This window comes from Triticum aestivum, chromosome 4B (assembly GCF_018294505.1).
Source record: "Triticum aestivum cultivar Chinese Spring chromosome 4B, IWGSC CS RefSeq v2.1, whole genome shotgun sequence".
Taxonomy (NCBI): Eukaryota; Viridiplantae; Streptophyta; class Magnoliopsida; order Poales; family Poaceae; genus Triticum; species Triticum aestivum.
The window spans coordinates 387,373,296-387,385,977 of NC_057804.1; positions in this window are offsets into that span (position 1 = coordinate 387,373,296).

Sequence of the window (12,682 nt, forward strand, 5' to 3'; positions counted from 1 at the left end):
CCCGGTTTGTCTTCACGAGACAAACCAGCCCTTGGGGGCTACCCAGAAGAAGTGTTCTTTATCTTTAAAGTCCTGGTTTATCTTCAAGAGATAAATTGGCCCTTGGGGGCTACAATACAGTAAATGTACAGAATAAGGATGAAAGAGTTTGGAAGATTACCTCATAGTGTTTCTTCATCAGATTTACCAAACCGGCCTCATAATCTCGGCTTGTGTAAAGCCGGTTCAAGAATCCGGAATGAAGATGCTAAGCAGAAAGATTAGCATAGCTTGACAAATCGGTCTTCCCCTTCCCCTTGCCCATAACAGCAAATTCGTCCATGGCAGTATGTTTTGATAAAGCAACTGGATTGCCTGGGGCGGTATAAGCAGTGCCAGTGATAATAACATCATCGCCACCTTTTGACAGACTTGGCGGATTAATGGTATCTTTGGCTGGGCTCGGCGGATTAGCTGCTGGGCTTGGCGGATTGGCAGCTGGGCTTGGCGGATCAGCAGATGGGTTTGGAGGTGTAGCATGCGGATTTGATGGATCAACATGTGTGGCCAGATCAGCTTCCGGCGGATTGGCATCAGTGGCTGGGTCTTGCGGGGCAGAGTCATCCATGACAACATCAGTGTCTTCACCAGCATTTTCTGGGGTCTTCTCCGGTTCAACATCGTCAGTGGGGCCACTGGTCTTGGCTTTCTTGCTCAATCGGGCCTTGGCACTACAACATCAAAATAAAGATTAGTATTATAAACCGACGCATGAAGAAACAAACTGAAAAGCAGTACGCTTACCCAGCGACGGTCTTAAGGGGAGTTAGCTGAGTGGTTGATGAACCGCCAAATGAATTGGAAGACACCTGATAATTCAGATCAGACGGATTGAGTGGGTATCGGAAGAAACCCTTCAAAGGATAAAGTTTTTCGGGAGAACAAGTAACCTCCGGACGATGCTTCCGGGTTGGTGTGTTCGGTAAACCGGAAGAAGTGACTTGCTAGCCACTGTGTCGATGCGACACCCTTCAGGTTGCTGTGTCTTCAAAGAAAATTTTGGATCCAAATAAGCAAGAGGGTGAGATTATTTCACTTTCCGAACTGCACAGTGAAATCTTTGAACCGACACAAGATCTAAATCGGAGGAAAGAGAGATTACCTCAACATGGTCCGCACGGCTGACCTCCGCATCATCCTGATAATAGTCATTGTTAATAATATGTATGAAAAGGGATCCAAGGGAGTCAAGTTCTACCTCTTGATCCGAATCTTCAACATCTTCGGGCAGATCAGCAGTTTCGCCGGTTTTCTTCTTGGCTGCTCTCTTTATAACTTTGCTCTTGGCACGAGGAGCCCTTGCCAGTTTATCTGAAGCCTTTCTTTTCCAAAAGGAGCTATTGGCCTGTAAAAATTAAACAAAGGTTTATTAGAACAATGTTAAAAATGAGGCGGATCAAGAAAGCACAAGGTTACAATCTTTACCGCTGGCGGTTTGTTGGCAGTGTAAAAGGGGGCCAGCCCGGTTTGGCTGCATGCAGCGATCGGTTCGTCTAGCATCATCTTCGCAGATTCTGTGACTTCATCATCAGTCATTTCAATTTCATTAAACCGTTGAGGGTCCTTGGCATCGCCGGTATACTCATGCATTAATCCGGAGCGGCGACTTAAGGGAAGGATGTGCCATTTAAGCCAACAATGAACGAGATCAACACCAGTCAAACCATTGGCTAAGAGAGCCCGGAGCTTGGCGAGTTGAGGTGCATAACTTTGCCGTTCTTTGGTAGTTAATCATTGAGGTAACGGGTGGCCGTTGCTAAGCCGGTGAAGGCGGTAACCCGGCAAGGGATTTTCTCCAACAAGGGCAGTGTTCTGACAATAAAACCAAGTTTGGTTCCAGTCTTTGGGATGACTGTGGTGTCTTGCATGAGGGAAATCAACTTCCTTCCTCTTCTGGATTGATACCCCGCCAAGTTTCGTGTTAGGACCATCAAAAAACTCAGTTCAGCGGTTTTGATGGAAAAAGTCCCGGAAGAGCTCAACAGATGGTTCTTCTTGAAGGTAAACTTCGCAAAATACTTGAAAGTTGCATATATTTGATATGGAATTTGGTCCAATATCTTGTGGATGGAGTTGAAAGCTAGCAAGGACATCCCGGAATTTTTTTGATCCGGGAGGGCTGAAGCCCCGGTCTAGGTGCTGCATAAAAACAATAACTTCTCCGTCTTGAGGCTCAGGAGGGCACTCAGGGCCGAGAACTCACCAGTGAAGGACATTTTTTGAAGCTAAAGCGCCTGTTACAACATATCCATTGATTTGTGTTTCCGAGATCCAGGACGGAACCCAGTTGCAAGCAGAGAATTGTTTGGTCATCTTGGACAGCAAAGTACAAAGGTAAAACGAAGGCCGGTTTACGATTGACGGTTCAGGTGTATTAGCTGGTGTTAAACCAGGAAATTTAATCAAAGCATATATGTGAGATAAACCGGAAATTGCTATTCAAATCAATATGGCGGTTTAAGTGAGGACTAATGATATATGGCGGATTACCAATTACTAAAGGTTTAAACCGCCCTTAGGTGGAGGAGCCAGAGATGAAAATCTACTAAGTGTTGACAGAAACAGGTTTCACACAATGATGAAATTAATTTGGATCTACCATGCTTCAGTAAAGAAAAATTTCTGTGACCTATAAAGGCGTTAAGCAGGACAGAGAAGTTCATGTGTTCTACAAAGGATTCTGTACAAATAAGGAAGATCTACTAGTGCCAAAACTGGATGCGGAGCAACTACCTCACGAGATCTATGCTACAGTTAGATCAAAGAAACTATGACAGAAGCAAATACGAAGAGCTGAGATGAACACTTATGAACACGGATGAATGCAGAAACCCTAATACAGATCTAGGGTTGAGAGGAGGAAACTTATCAGATGTGCAGGGATAGCGGAGAAGAGCCACAGGTTACTGGTACGATCAGGTTGATGCAGCGGCCTTTGTCGATGCAGTGCTCGAAGGTTGAGGGCGGCGGCGGAGCTTCAGAGCTTGAGCGTCGCGAGGAGGAAGAAGAGGCACGGAAGGAAAAAAAAGAAAGGACCCCCGAGCCTATTTATAAGGCAAATGGATAAGTGGCAGGCGTGAGAATTGAGGAGCCTGAAGAGGCAAAAGTGGGTGCAGTTGTCGCCTCGATCTTCGGGATACCATTAATGAAGGGAATCTTTTAAATCTTTTTATACAGAGATGATGTCATGATGATCCATTTTTGTGTCCATAGGATGACGTCACGGTGGTTTAACAAAGTTTACAGGAGAATACATCATGGCAGTTTACGAGAATATAAGGAGATTTTCACAGAATTTCTTTAAGTACTGAAGATTGACATGAACAGGTTCAAATCAATCTGGGGCCTAATGTTGGGGATATAACTACTGAGTGTAAACCGGCCAGGAGGGCCCGGTTCACCCTCAACTATATTGAAGCCCACGAAGATCCAGAAGATGGTGTGTTGCTAATGAAACTTAGAGGCCTGGAGCCCAAAGGCGGATTAGGGCCCATAGTGGTAAACCGCCATCGTTATGTAACTTGTATTGTAAGTTAGGAAAGGAGAGACCGAGTCAGACACTTGTATGAGTCGGCCTAGGGATTCTGTAGACCGGTCGGGCGTCAACCTGTGTATATAAAGGGACGACCCGACGGCATTTCAGGGACAAGAAACAACAACTCGAGACCCAGGCAAAGCGTATTTGATCCCTGGTCATCGAAACCCAATCAATCCCATCACAACTAGACGTAGGCTTTTACCTTCATCGAAGGGGCCGAACTAGTATAAAACTCCCGTGTCCCTTGTCCGGTTTAACCCCTTCAAGCTAACCCATCGTGATGGCTCTACGACTAAGTCCTTTCATGAGGACATCTGATGTGTTAATTCCACGAGACTTACCATGTGTACATACCTATATTCGCCCTTCAGCAATCAATGGCTAGAATAATATCCTCACAAAAATTTTGCCCACAGAACACGAGTATATAACAAAGCATGTTCTGTTAGTTACCTTGAAGAATTTGTTTGTGAGGATAGCACATGATTACATAACATGCATGACATGGTAGTTTCCTGTGAAGAATCGATTGCGAGATAACATGAGTATAACCATGCATGGCACTTCTATATTTTCGAACCCAGTGTACATTTCCCTGTATTTTCCTCCCAGTTCCAACAGGGACATATCAATGCTGTATTTTGCATTATCCTACTCATACTCTGAACAATGCTGATCTTACATTAACAATGCCTGTCCTTTTTGATATGATGCAGTGTCCCTACATTTACTGCCCTTTGTAATTACACCACCTTTGCCAAAAACAGGGAAGCACAACTGGTTCCTCGCTCGATCAGACAACGGCAAAAGACTGATGATCATTCGGACACATGAGCCGGAAAAGTTATATTGCAAAAACCCCACTATATACAAGCACCGTGTAATATGTGAGTATCCGGACAGTGGCTGTTACATCTATGAGCAGGATACCAGCTTGTTGGGGCCTTTAGGATTTTTTAGTTGGAGGCGGGTAAACAGCCTTGGTTCACACTCTTTGTTTCTCGGACTCAATTATCCAATTAACCAGGAGATCACCGTTGGCAAGGACCTTGATGGCAGAGAGGCTCTATTTGCTATGGAAAACTGTGTCTACACGGCGAGCCCTAGGAGTTCGGGAGCAAACTCCCCTGATTGTCAACGATACAGCCTGCAACCAAAAGAAGGTGAGAATGACAAAGGCATCCAGATTAACGTTGATCCTTGAATGTCTCAATTACGACAGGCAGTGATGTGGTTCAAGCCTTCAGGTTGATAGGTGATTGGGCTGTTGCATCGAAAGGGTGGAGTACTGGTGTCTCCGGATCACTGGCCGCTGAAGCGGGGCTGCAAATTATGATGGTGTTGGATCATCTCTTCGAATGACTTTGTTGTATTTGCTCCTGGTTCTGGATGGGTAGTTCTTTCTTTTGTTATGCATATTCCTTGTCATTTGGTCATCCTCGTCTATGTCACTCTTTCTATGTAATAGTTGCTTGTGTTTAGAATGTCATTCTCGTCTAGATCACGAGAGTGTGAGCGCCGTAGATGGGTACGTTTTGGTGGTGTAGCAAGACTTCTTATGAACTATCATGTCTTGCTGTTTATGTCAGTAGTAGTCATTAGTCAGTGTTTGAATGTTGTATATATCGTTGTTCGAACTGTTTATTGTCTCGAACTACTAGTGGGCTAAATGAGGGCATCACCATTCTCCAGTGTTCAGAGTATATCTCCTTTTTTCAAGTTATATAATTTGAGCTCACTGTCTTTTCAATGATGTACACTTGTTTGGGCTAGTGAGGTGTCGTTGAATATGGGCCGAGTAGTAACGCAATGCCAAATAGGTCAATTATGACTCTCGGGCCGAGCTCTCAAAAGATCCTGAAAAAAGGTCCAGCTCTCCAAAAAAGAAAGAATAAGGACTCTTAGGCTGACATGTGGGCGCCACCGGTGTTTTCATGCGCTTGTGCGCCGAGAGCATATTGGCGCGTGCTCGAAATTCCCAGTCTTAGGCCACCGGTGTTTTCATGCTACCTTTTCATCCCCAGTCTCCCGCCCCTCCCCCACCTCTGGAATCTCGATTCCTACTCCAGTTCCCCCAAATCCCCCTCCTGTACTCCCTGTACTCAAGCGCACTATCATGTCGCCGGTCAACGCGGATCTCCAAGCCGGAGATCCCGAGGTCCGTCCTGCCATCCGTCGCTGCGTGCTGTCGCTCAACAGTGGCATGATGACGCTTGACAACCTGTTTGCCGGCAAAGTGCTGATGGTAACCATCAACAGCGACTAGCCTCCCGTCTTGCCGGATGACCTTGTCGAAGCTCCTGGCATTGCGCACGGCATCCAAATAAGTGACTTGCTCGTCGAAGTTTTTCCACCACCGGCTGATTTCTTCGTCAGGTTCCAGACAACTTTTGACTGTAGTCGTGTGTTCGAATCTTCCCGGCGTTTGTTCAGCGATGGCGCGTTGGTGAGCTTTGATCGGTGGCAGCCAGGATGGGGCTCGATGCCCTCTGAGCTTGAGTTTTTAACAAATCTTACCTTCCACGGCATGCCTCAACGTGCTTGGAACAACGAGTCTATGAATGAGCTTATCAATTACCTTGGAGGTGAGCTCGTAAGTATGTTTGTTCCTCCAGACAGCTGGGCTCTGACTGTTATGGCATGGATGAAGAAGCCGTCCACCATACCGAAGGTGATTGGTGTTGAGATATCGGTGCAGGAACCGGGGTTGTACTATTCGTCGCCACCAAGGCCGCCGCGGACCACGTTAGGGATGTACCTGTATCGAGTGTTTGTGCATGTCGAAGAAGTGGTCAATCCATCAATCGAAGTCCTGCTGCCGCCGCTGGTGCCAGGGTCCGTCGACAACGTCCATTATAGGAGTCAACGTCAGACTTTCCCCGTGTTGCTCGGAACGATGGATGGCACAGGGCCTACTCCATCACGCGGCGGAGGCCACTGCTTCTTTGGGAGAAGAGGCAGGGCTGGCTGCCTGGATGTGCTCTAATTTGAGGTAACAACTGAATCTTGTCAGATAGTACTAGTTAAATCTGAGCTATGGGTCTGAAGCACTAATATGCCAGTACATTTGATTGTGACCTGTTCTAATTTTGTACCTGAACTTTTTTTAGAAAGGGCTGTACGTCAACTTAATGTGCTAGCAGAACTTATTGTGTTGTTTGTCTGTTTTCTTTGCACAACATTCAAGATATTTCCCCGTCATTTATAAATACGACGAACCATTATGTACGACTTCGTTGGTTTCAACATAGCCCTTCCCGTAGCGATCCACTGCTTCCATCCTGATTGTGCCACCTGCGTGAGATATTTGTATGCAAGTTCAGTGTGCTATGATGTTCTATATGATTGTGTCAACTATATAAGTTTTTACTGAGCATCAGCAATGCATATGGCTGAAAGATGTATTTACGAACATCGACCAATGGGACCCGTCGAATTATTTATTTGCTCGTGACAACTTTTAATTAGGTTCCACCGTAATTTAACTTTTTTCTTAAGTTATTAATTAAGCTCAGTGACTTCAAAAAGTTGTACATAAGCCTTGTTTGGGCCTTTCCGACATCGCTGAATGTGGGCTGAGTAACCATGTTAGGTTGTACTGTACTACACAGGCCTTTTTTTTCAACATCAGCAATGCAACTGGGCCGACAGTTGTACACAATATCCGGGTCAACTTGTTATCTGCCCCGCTGGGCTGCAAAGTTTCCTAGGAGGTATGCATTAGGCTTAACAAGAAAATGGACTTTAAGAAATAATAAATGGGATGTTATTATAATAACTGGGCAATTACTATGCACCAAACACGTAATTAGTTTGAAACATATATTATTTTTGGAATTTGGAAATTTTAATTTCATTACTTGTTGCGCGCGCAATATTTCGTTGGATTTTAACGTGATACAACTTTATTTTGAAATTATATTTAACCTGACTAGAAATTTTGGATAAAATATTTTGGATCCCATCAAAATGTTGGAATTTTTTTTTTGAATTCTGTTTTGAGAGGTTGTTTGAAATTATTAATCGTTGTCCTAGCTAGAAGTTGGGCTATACTTTTAACAAACTGTAAATGGGCTGTAGTAAATTCCATTAGAGTTGAAAAATGGGTTGTACATTCTTACAAATCGCAAATGGGCTATATGTTCTCTACCAAATCCGAGCTGTGGGCCTACTAAGTTGACGCGTACCAAGGGCTTTGTCAACTTAGTCAATATAAACGATTCTAGCTGCAGTGATCGTACAATGTCCATCCAACAGCCATAGTGCTTCTTCAACCTCTGGTCTTCTTGCTCCAGCCGCACAAAGCAGCGCCGGTCGTGTCGCATGCTCCTGCCTCCCGTGGCCGGTTGTGATGCCGCGGAGGCCTCACCGCCCCGTATACTCCCACCGCTGGCCAGGCCATCCCTCTACTCACCCACACCCCCTGTTATTCTGCGGTGATGGCAACCTCACACCGCAGCCGAACCAGTGAACCCTCGTACTCCTCTCCACGCGGGCTACCACTGCTGTGTCTTCCCCGGCTCCGCGTCGTCCCCTTCCTAGGCCTCGCCGTCGTCCAGACCACCGCCCTGGTGCTCTCGGTGCGGCGCGGTCAACGTGGTCAACGACCGACTTCCATCAAAAGAGTACTGTACATGGAGAGGCTGACAGCTGGGTCCAGGCGGCCGCAAGGAAGTGCCTCCTTATGACGCGCAAAATAATTATTCCTCCACCTGACAGCAGGGACCCACCGGATGGGCCACCTTATTTTGTGAAAAAAATGTTTCCCCCCTGACTGCTGGGACCCACCGGACGGGCCAGCGTATTTTGTGAAAAAAATGTTCCCCGCGCTGTCAGCTCGGACCCACCGGAAGTGCCTCCTTATTACGCACAAAAAAATGAATACTCCCCCTGCTAGCTGGGACCCACCATGGTGGGAGGCTGCCTTGTGGGCCTACTAAGTTGACTGGGATGGGGGCCTTTGTCAACTTTAGTCAATATGAACGATTCTAGCTCCAGTGACCGTGCGATGTCCATCCAACGGCCGTAGTGCTTCTTCAACCTCTGGTCTTCTTACTCCAGCCGCCCAAAGCAGCGCCGGTCGTGCCGCATGCTCCTGCCTCTCGTGGCCGGCAGTGCTGCCGCGGGGGCCTCCTCGCCCCCTACTATTCCCACTGCTGGCCAGGCCCTGCGGCGACGGCAGCCTCACACCGCAGCCAAACCAGTGAACCCTCGTACTCCTCTCCGCGCGGGCTTCCACTGCCGCGTCTTCCCCGGCTCCCCATCGTCCCCTTCCTAGGCCTCGCCATCATCCACCGCCCTGGTGCTCTCGGCACGGCATGGTCAACGTGGTCAAGGAACGACTTCCATCGGACGTGGACTGTACATGGAGAGGCTGACAGCTGGGTCCATGGCCGCAGCAAGGAAGTGCCTCCTTATTATGCGGAAAATAATGATTCCTCCACCTGACAGCTGGGACACACTGGACGGGCCACTGTATTTCACGAAAAAACATTTCCCCCTGACTGCTGGGACCCACCAGCTACATCTTCGCACGCAAGGAAGTGCGTCCGGGCAAAAAAACAAAACGATTCACCCCCCTGACCGCTGGGACCCACCAGCGACACCTTCGCACGCAAGGAATTGCGTCCGGGCAAAAAAAATCGATTCGCCCCCTGACTGCTAGGACCCACCAGCTACATCTTCGCATGCAAGGAAGTGCCTGACAGTCGGGACCCACCTGGTCGAAGCGTATGTAGCATTGTCATTCTGGTCGCGAACGTGTACGTACATATATACTGGTGGATGTAGAGGCGCGCACGTGTCGTATTAGAGACGCGCACGTAGCATGTACACGTACGTACAGTGGCGAGGGTGCAAGAAAGAAAATACGACCACGTACGTACATACGGGCAGGGTCTCGAACGCCTACTCGCGCATACATACATGGCTGGGTCGGAACGGAGAAACATCATCGTCGTCGTGTTCATGGGGAGGCAACGGAATGCGTCGTGTTCATGGGGAGGCAACGGAATGCATCGTGTTCATCGGGAGGCAACGGAATGCGTGGGAGCAACCGGCTTGGATGAAATAGGCGATGGAAACGAGGCCTGGCGTACCACAGAACAGAGGAAACGACCTTGTGTTCGACCGACCGTCCTTGAGGGCCATGGGGAACCAGCTTGCCATAACCTTCTCATCATCGCTCGCTGCTTCGATGCTCAGCATGTAGAGCTGGAGGAAGTATGATAAGTAAGAGTGTATAACCCAACAAGGATCTAAAGGTAGAACAAATATTCCCTCAAGTTCTATCGACCACCGATACAACTCTACGCACGCTTAACGTTCGCTTTACCTAGAACAAGTATGAAACTAGAAGTACTTTGTAGGTGTGATAATATAGGTTTGCAAGATAATAAAGATCAGTTAAATAAAAGCTAGGGGCTGTTTAGGTAAAGAAACAACTAAGTTAGTTTTAGTAGAGAGCTTTTTGTCACAAGAAAATTATTTGTCCCTTGGCAATCGATAACTAGACTGGTAATCACTATTGGAATTTTATATGAGGGAGAGGCATAAGCTAGCATACTTTCTCTACTTGGATCATAAGCACTTATGATTGGAACTCTAGCAAGCATCTGCAACTCCTAAAGATCATTAAAGTGAAACCCAACCATAGCATTATAAGGCATCAAGTCGTCTTTACTCCCATACGGAACCCCCTTACTCGGGTTTAAGCTTCTATCACTCTAGCAACCCACCATAAGCGAATCATGAATGTATTGCAACACCCTACAACGGGGATCCCTCATGCTTGCGCGACACGGAGAGCACCACAGGACTGCACCAATAATAAAACCTGCAACTCAAATCAATCATGATCATCAATCAACCCATAGGACACAACGGGTCTACTCAAACATCATAGGATAGCCACACATCATTGGGAAATAATATATAGCATTGAGCACCATGTTCAAGTAGAGATTACGGCGGAGAGAAGGCGTGTTACACCGCTGCATAGAGGGGGAGATAGTTGGTGATGATGGCGGCGAAGTTGTTGGTGTAGATCACTGTCATGATGATGGCCCTGGCGGCATTCCGGTGCCACCGGGAGAGAGAGGGGGAGAGAGCCCCCTTCCTTCTTCTTCTTCTTCTTCTTCTTCCTTGACCTTCCCCCTAGATGGGAGAAGGGTTTCCCCTCTGGACCATGGCCTCCATGGCGGCGGAGGGGCGGGAGCCCCTCCGAGATTGGATCTCTCTCTCTCTCTCTCTCTCTCTCTCTCTCTCTCTCCCCTTCTGTTTCTGTGCTCCCGGTTTCTGGCCTTTCACCGTTTCTTAAATTCCCGGAGATCCGTAACTCCAACTAAGCTGAAATTTTAACACGATTTTTATCCGGATATTAGCTTTCTTGCAGCCGAAGAAGGGCACCAACCACCTTACGAGGTGACCACAAGGGTCCAGGGCGCTCCCCCTGCCTTGTGGCCCCTGATACGTCTCCAACGTATCTATAATTTTAGATTGTTCCATGCTATTATATTACCCCTTTTGGATGTTTATGGGCTTTAATTTACAGATTTATATCATTCTTGGGACTAACCTACTAACCGGAGGCCCAGCTCATATTGCTTTTTTTGCCTATTTCAGTATTTCGAAGAAAAGGAATATCAAACAGAGTCCAAACGGAATGAAACCTTCGGGAGCGTCATTTTTGGAACGAACGTGATCCAGAGGACTTGGAGTGCAAGTCAAGAAGCAGCCGAGGCCTCCACGAGATAGGAGGGCGCCCCCCCCTATAGGGCGCGCCCCCTGTCTCGTGGGCCCCTTGGGCGGCCATCGACGTACTTCTTCCTCCTATATAAGCCTACGTACCCCAAAAACATCTAGGGAGCCATCGAAACACAATTTCCACCGTCGTAACCTTCTGTGTCCATGAGATCCCATCTTGGAGCCTTCGCCGATGTTCTGTCGGAGGGGGAATCAACCACAGAGGGCTTCTACATCAACATCCTTGCCCCTCCGATAAGTTGTGAGTAGTTTACCACAGACCTTTGGGTCCATAGTTATTATCTAGATGGCTTCTTCTCTCTTTTTGGATGTCAATACAATGTTCTCCCCCTCTCTTGTGGAGATCTATTTGATGTAAACTCTTTTTGTGGTGTGTTTGTCGAGATCCGATGAATTGTGGGTTTATGATCAAGTTTATCTATGAGAAATATTTGAATCTCCTCTGAATTCTTTTATGTATGATTGAGTTATCTTTGCAAGTCTCTTCGAATTATCAGTTTGGTTTGGCCTACTAGATTGATCTTTCTTGCCATGGGAGAAGTGCTTAGCTTTGGGTTCAATCTTGCGGTGTCCTTACCCAGTGATAGAAAGGGTTGCAAGGCACGTATTGTATTGTTGCCATCGAGGATAAAAAGATGGGGTTTATATCATATTGCATGAGTTTATCCCTCTACATCATGTCATGTTGCTTAAGGCGTTACTCTGTTCTTATGAACTTAATACTCTAGATGCAGGCAGGAGTCGGTCGATGTGTGGAGTAATAGTAGTAGATGCAGGAAGGAGTTGGTCTACTTATTGCGGACGTGATCCCTATATACATGATCATGCCAACATAATCTCATAATTATTCGCTTATTGCTCGACAGTAATTTGTCCCACCGTAATACTTATGCTATCTTGAGAGAAGCCACTAGTGAAACCTATGGCCCCCGGGTCTATCTCTTATCATATTTGCTTCCAATCTACTTTTATTTGCATCTTTACTTTTTGCATCTATATTATAAAATACCAAAAATATATTTTTCTTATCATACTATCTCTATTAGATCTCACTTTCGCAAGTGCCCGTGAAGGGATTGACAACCCCTTTATTGCATTGGTTGTGAGTTCTTTGTTTGTTTGTGTAGGTGCGTGGGACTTTTGAGGAGCCTCCTACTGGATTGATACATTGGTTCTAAAAAACTGAGGGAAATACTTACGCTACTATTGCTGCATCACACTTTCCTCTCCAAGGAAAACCAACGCAAGCTCAAGACGTAGCAAGAAGGATTTCTGGCACCGTTGCCGGGGAGGCTTCCACCAAGTCAAGTCAAGATTCGACCTCCCGCCAACGAAGGATTT